This window comes from Protopterus annectens, chromosome 4.part1 (assembly GCF_019279795.1).
Source record: "Protopterus annectens isolate FY-2018-M chromosome 4.part1, PAN1.0, whole genome shotgun sequence".
NCBI lineage: Eukaryota > Metazoa > Chordata > Ceratodontiformes > Protopteridae > Protopterus > Protopterus annectens.
The window spans coordinates 799,790,562-799,798,222 of NC_056734.1; positions in this window are offsets into that span (position 1 = coordinate 799,790,562).

Here is a 7,661-nt window from a genome sequence, read left to right on the forward strand (position 1 = left end):
AACAGAGAGGATTTAAAAAGGAATGCAATGGAAATTATTTGGGAGTTTTTAGGGAAGATAGAAATTTCTTCATAAAAAACAGCTAGGGAGTTGGATAAAATGAAAATAGAGTTTAAAAGTAGTATAGAAACAAAATAAAAAGAGATATGGTTAAGAAGTAACAATAATTATTTCGAGGGAGTGACAGAGGTTAAAGTGCAGAATAGGGGGAATCTCACATAAGGAAAAGAGGTGTAACTGCAGAGTGCTAAAGAAATAAGAATAAGAATATATTATAAATATTATAAAATAAGAAATGCAAATAAGAAACTAACTGGGTAATATGCATGAGCTTAAGTGACTGTTTTTTGATAATAACACCAGGGCACAGAAACTTTTAGAACAATTGCTCAGGCAACAGAAAGTTTAAAGGGTTGCTGCCAACCTTAGGGGGCTTTTAACAAGGAAAATAACCAGAGATCTTGTAGAGGTAATACAAATAACTTGGAAAATGCATGAAAATATGTATTGAGCAGTGAAATGTAGAAATCCAGAAAAATACAGATGGAAATGTTTCTGGAAGAATTAAGTATCCCAATGTTAGAGGGAGATGATGCTCAATTATTAACAGTTAGGATAGGAGGACATGTGATAAAAATGGTGATGCATAACCATCTACAGGAAAGTCTCCAGGGATATATGGCATTCCTGTGGAAGTTTGAAAGCTAGGAGGGATGAAAGTAATAATGATCCTGAAGGTTTTGTTTTACAGTATTTTAAAAGGAGAAGTACTAACATCCTGGAAGATATCTGTGGTGACTACAATACTTATATATGGTAACGGCCCATCAGATCTAGCTTCATATGGACTCATTTTGATTCTAAACCATGATTATAAAGTGTTTATGTCTATAATGGCTAAAACAATGGCAAAGATGATGCCAAAATTGATAGATATGGATCAATGTGGTTTTGTGGAGGGGAAGCAAACATTTGACAATATTAATAGAACAATGATGATCCAAAGGGAAGCAGAATGTAAAAAAATGCCACTGTCATTGGTGGGTCTTGATATGGAGAAAGCATTCAACAGGGTAAGCTGGGAATTTATAAGTATGGCAGTGGAAGCATTTGCATTCCCTGACACAGTAGTAGGGTTAATTAGGAGGATGTATAAGATGGAAGGCAAAAATTAGAGTGAAGGGGTTCCTCTCTGCAAAAGTTCTATTTGAAAAGAAGAACCAGACAGTGGTATCCTTTTTTCCCTTTGTTACATTCATTATATTTAGAACCACTGAAAAAGAAAATAAAGATCTCAGAAATTCAAGCATATGATTTGGTACTGTAATCAAGAAAAGTTGGCTTTATTTGCAGATGATACTATTCTGTACCCAATAAAACGAAAAAAGGCAATTTCAGTGTTATGGAACATTCGGGGACAGTTTCAAGCCTTTTTGAGATACAAAATTAATGAAAATAAAACAAAGCAATAGCTGTAAACTATTTACTCACACATGAATTGGTTCAGCAATACCCGGATTTATGGGGACATGATAAAATGGAGTACTTGGGATAATGGGTTAAAATGATTCTGTTACAGCAGCTAAGGATATATGAGAAGAGACCTAATACAAATTAATATAAAAACTGAAAAACTGGAAGCACTGATCTATGGATATGGATCACAATAATAAAACAGTGAAAATGTTTGTAGTCCCTTTAGTTTTTACACAGGTCAAGCATATTTTTATCAGCCAGAGTTGATGCTGTAGATAGCAATTACTGCAGAGTTGAAAGATTTTATCTGGGAGGGGAAAGGACAAAAGTTAAGTGGAATAAGTTGATCCTTGCAGTAGGACATGGTGGTTTAGGATTACCTAACGTGATGGGGCATATCAGAGCTAACCAGTTAAGGCTCCTATGCTTAGCAGAATCAGAAAGCTATAATTCAAAGTGGAAAGAGATTATGGTGAAATGGGGGGGGGGTGCTCAAGAAATAAGGAGGGATGGGATTTTGGATGCAGATCCTTAAGAAGAATAACAATAATCATAAAGAATATTCTATTTTTAAAGTAGCAGACAGTATTTTAAGATCTAAGCCAAACTGGAAATGAAGAATGGAGATTCTGCCACTACAGATGATTGTAATTAGGCATACAGAGAGGAAGCAAGAGGGAGCTAGAACTTACTGGAGAAAACTGGCAAAGAAACCAAGGTATTGGGAATGAATTAGTAGAGATGTAAAGGTAATAGAATAGGAAGAGGCCAAGAATACTTTTGGACTGCAGGATAGAGACTGCCTTCCATAGCAAGTACTGCTATCAAAGTACAGGCAAAGAGAAGGAAATAGGAAGATCCTAAGCAAATGACCAGCACTGCTAGAGTTTTTAGTAGAATCTAGAACAGAAGCAGCTGTTAAAATATGAATAATTAGTACAGCATATAAAATATTACATGATAACTATAAGAATCAATCGGAGGAGGTTGGAAAGGATTGGGAAGAATAATTTGGTAAGCAATTCACAAAGAAACAATGGGGAGGTATAGGTACGACTCACACATTTGCAACAAAGTCTAGAAGATTTAGGATCTTTGCTTGAAGTGTTTGCATAGGTATTTTTAAACCCCATGTAGATTGCAAAGAATTTTTCCTCAGGTAGATATCAAATGTTGCAGGTATGATGGTGAAGAAAGAGATAAGTGGGAACATATTTTTGGAGTTTAATGAGTTGGCAGACTTTAAATATCCCCTGCAGAATACACTATCAGAAATACTGGCTTAGCAAAATTGGTATAACTAAGGAAATGATTTTTTGAGCTAGGATACATAACTGGAATTACTTAGACATAGTAAGGCCTTGCTGAGTATAATTATGGTGGGAATTACTAGAAAATGGTAATCAAAGTCTAAACAATATAAATGTGCAAATGTGCAAAATTCAGGCTTCTTCATAATGGAGACCATCTGGACAGACAGAGAAACCAAAGATGAGAGGACTCAGTTTTCTACAAATGGAACTGCAGGCATTTAGATTCCTGAGAGATCCAACATTTATCAACAAAACAGCTAGTAAGTACTTTCATTTTTTGAACTGGTGACTGGCACAGTGTTAGGGTATAATTAAGTGGAGTAGGTCAGCAGGGGAATCGTATGTCTATGTCAAGCACATTTCAGTTTGCCCACTGTTGTCTTAGCATTACAGTATAATCACTTTCTGTACTACAGATGGTGTACTGAATTGTTCTTTCAGTAGACCTATGTGGACATCACCAATAGCATAAGGCAGATTAGTAAATGTCAGGAGGAACATAATAGTTCAAGAGAATTACAGTAAAATGAATGCAACAATAATGTTTTATTTTGTCACAAGATGCATACTAGAACTGAAGGCAAATACCTTTACTATTCAGTAAGTTCTTTTTGAAGATCTACCAGTCTGAGTCAGCTAAACTCTAACATATTTTATAACCAAAAAATGGGACATGTAGCCATTCTACTGAGCTTGAAGCATGGTTTAGACAGCTTGTTTGGCTCAGTGGACTAAGGAACTTAGCATGTGTGATGGCGTTGATGTTTCTAATCTAGAGGTATCCACATCTTTATCGGGTGGAAGGTTGGTGCAATGGTTAAGGTGTTCACCTGACAGACACAAGTTGCAGGGTTTGATTCTTACATGTAGTAATTGGGTAGGCTTAAAATAGCCCACAAGGGCAGTTCGCCTAGTACTAATCTATGAACTTATAAACCAACTATAGTACAAGTAGTTAATATAGTAACAAAAAAAAAAACCAACAGGAAATATGATCTTTATAAAGGGCAGGAGCAAATTGCATAGAAAAAACTATAATTATCGCAACAATACATGCAGAATAAAGTTTTGGAGGAGGAATGAAGTTTAAAAGAAGGCAGGATTTCAAAGAGCTATTCAATGTTTGACTATGACTGGATAGATTTTCAAAGATGTAAAATGTTTGCAACTGAAAATATATCAATATGGTTTGTTTTCATTTATATAAATGTATGACTGCCTATGCCATGACTGATGTTTCTTGTTTAAAACCAAAGCAGAACAGTGAGTAGAAGATTGACAGGACTGGAGAGCTGGATGAATTGTAGGTAGGTAAGGAAATTAAATAGGTACTAGAAAAAGATTTAGAATTGATGTGAAGAACTATGATTTTACAGAAAGGGCAGAGAAAAGTGGAATACATTAGTAAATTGGATTACACATCATGAGACAACAGAAAAAAATTAAGTTTCTGGGATTAACATAAGAAAAGTAACAATAAAATGAAGTAGGGACAACAGCATCCAAGAGTTCGCTGTACCATATTGAGCAGCAAGACCGGCTTGTGGTTTGAGTCAGTTGGCAAATCATATACTCATATATACAATAAAAACTACCTTCTGAAAACTGGAATAACTAAGTTTAGAATAAGACAAATAAAAAGCTTTAATTAAAGTGATCACTAAAGACATAAATATAATTTGAGCCCTTTCATTCATAAAATGTTTCACATCAAACTTCATCAGAAATATGGAACACAATTATGCATTAGTACTGCTAACAGGCAAGGCTAATTAGCATATTAATGACATTGTTTATTATCTATTCCATCTAAGAATGCTATTTACATTTAAATTTCCATTTAGTCCAGGGGACGTGTCCACCCTAAGTCTCACTTGCCATTTGAGTTCTTTTACTTCTAGTAATGAATTACAGTCACCAAAAATAATGGAAACATTTTCAATCATAATGAATTTAAAAATGAAGCATTGCGTGCTGTCTTTAATGTACTTGGCTAGAGCATTTTTACACTCACTTTTTCTAATAGATTGAAAATATTCTTTAATCCTGTTGCTGAGTCTTCTAGTGGTCTTCCCCACATAAAAGGTGTCACAAGAAGAGCACACTCCTAAGTAGACAACATTAGTGGAATTACAATCAAACTTTTCTACAAAATGAAAACTAAAATTAAGTGGTCTGAATAGAAATGTATCCTCTTGAACAATATGTTGGCAACAAACTCATCTTCCACAGGTATACCTACCTGGGGGGACTTAACCTGGGGCGACATATTTTGTGAAGGATTGGACTTAAAAAGGGACTTTTAAAAACATATTTTCTTATATGAAAATGAAGGGCTAGTCCCTAAAGCTTTAACTAACTCTTGACTGCTTTTAATAATACCCCAGTTCTTGGAAATAATGCTCCTGATACCTTCAGAGTCTAAAGAAATAGGAATGGGAAATCTCATGCATTCATTTGAAAAATTGCTCTTAGCACTACTGAACCTGTACTGAAGGATAGGTGGGTGTTTGGTGTACCTGTAATCTGCCACTTCCTTAAAACAGTTAAAAACAGCTTAAAAGTGTAATGTTTATCTGCAAACAGTTTCATATGATAGTGGCATTCCTGAAAAACAAAATGTCATCAGTAATGATCCTACTCAAATGGGCAAATTGACCTTTAACTATATTTATTTTCATAAAACTGAAGGTAATTCTTATGAAGTGTATCCTTCATATGGATGAAAGACATAAATTCCTTGGTGGGGGGTCAAAAGAAAGGGAAATGTCCAGAAAATGCACTTTGTTTCTGTTCTCGGGCAGAGTAAAATCTAGGAGGTCAATGCTTTCATTAAGTTTAACCAATAAAGAAACTAGTTCATTGGGAGCCCCCAACCACATGAAAAAGATATCATCAGTAAATCTTTTATACAAATACATAAACTGGAAACCTTCCAAATGGATTAAAATATTGATTTCCCATTCACTTAGTACCAGGTTGGCAAATGTTACTGGCATCTTAGTCCCCATTGCTACCCCTTGTAATTACTGCTAAATGGTGTTGTTAAAGGACAAAAAAATGGTTTAATTAAGGATGTCTACACCATAATGCTGAGGGAAGGAGTATCTGTCTAGCAAGGTAATCAGAAACAAAGTCTAAACCTCTTTCATGAGGAATGTTCATGTACAAAGCCACTATATCCAAAGTGACCAAGGTACAATTGCCTGACACTATAGGGAACTTAAATAGTTCATATAAAAATTCCCAGGATTCCTTCAAGTAAAAAGGATAATTTTGTGCCAAAGGATTCTGGAAAAAAAAAGGTTAAAATTTATTCAGTTTTGTTTACTTAGAAGCTACAATCTGTTTCAAGGAGGATCCTGAGGATTGTTGTGTGCTTTGAGAATACCAAACAGTCTCCCTGTAGTGGGGTAGTCCACTGTCATAAAATCAAGTTCCCAATCAGTAATAAGACCCTCTTTAAACATGTTAACTAAGCACTTGTCAATATAGTTAAAACTAAGTGAAATTTCTTCAGGGGTGAATATTTTGTAGTGGTCTTTATTTGCCAGGACTTCATCCATTCATTTTACATATATAAGCTTTGGTGTCCATTATGACAATGCCTGCCCCTTTGTCTGATTTCATAATTCTTATATCTTTATTGTTAATCAACCCTTGGAGAGCTTTACTTTCATCACCTGATAAGTTAAACAATTTTCTAACAGGTTTGGTATTGAGGAACATTTTATTGTCACTTTCACAAGCCCTAGAAAAAATATTGAGTGTGGCATTGAGTGGAGGGTTAAATGCACTTTTTCTTTTCAAAGGGGTGGGGGAATTTCATCCATCAAAGGGCCAGTGATGCCTGAAGCAGTTAAACAGTTTACAAGTCATACACATGAAATACCACTAGCAAATATATATAAACTCATATATGTCCAGTTGATAAGATGTTTTCATAATCTTAATTTGTTCTGGAAGTTTTGAGAAATATAATCTGATAGGCAACGTTTCTTAAGCCATCATAGTATATGTTATCAAGGACTAGAAATTTTTTTATTCTATTCAGTAAGCAATGACTACTTTAATTACTATGGTTGGTGTATGTGGAAAATAAGGGAATGAAACAAAAATTTCTCAGGAACATCTGCAAAACATGGTATGCTAACTTGAATGACCTCTGTGTGCCATTATCTTGTAATAAAAATCCAGTCTGTTACATTTCTACCTCTAAATCAAAAAGAACAAATTGTTAAATTTATAAATACTATGCACATAATATGCTGGTTCTGTTATATTGTGGTTGATCATAAAAATCCATTAGAACTCTTATTAGTGGCCGTAGTCACAAGTCTAAAAAACAGAAAACCCTTTTCTGAGTTTTCCTTAAAGTCAGAATGAGACCAATATAGGGTTTGCCTTCATATGGTTGAAGCCCACATCTATGGCAGACGTGTGAAAGGATGATTTTAAAAGTTCATAATGACAACACCAAATTACCAAATTCACAATTGAGTGAATGCCGATGTGCATTCGCTCATGGGAATTCGGCATTCTGACTACAGATCGCACTATAGTGGGGATCTGAACATGTACCCCTTGCAACACTGTAGTGTGATCTTGGTGTCAGTATATTAAAGTAGCAGGGGGTGAGGTGCAGGGGGGGCTTTCCCCCCTACATGATGGTGTTTGGAGACATCCGGAAATGTTGGGTGTTTCAAAAACATTCAACATTCCCGGAATGTTGAATTTGTTGTGCAGTACTTTCACTATTTTCAGCATTCAAAAGTGCAGTTTACGACCATGTGAGTCGAATATTTGTTGGGTCGCATATTTTACTTGTGACCTTGTAAAGGTAAACAACAAAAAAATCCAGCACTCCAGTGT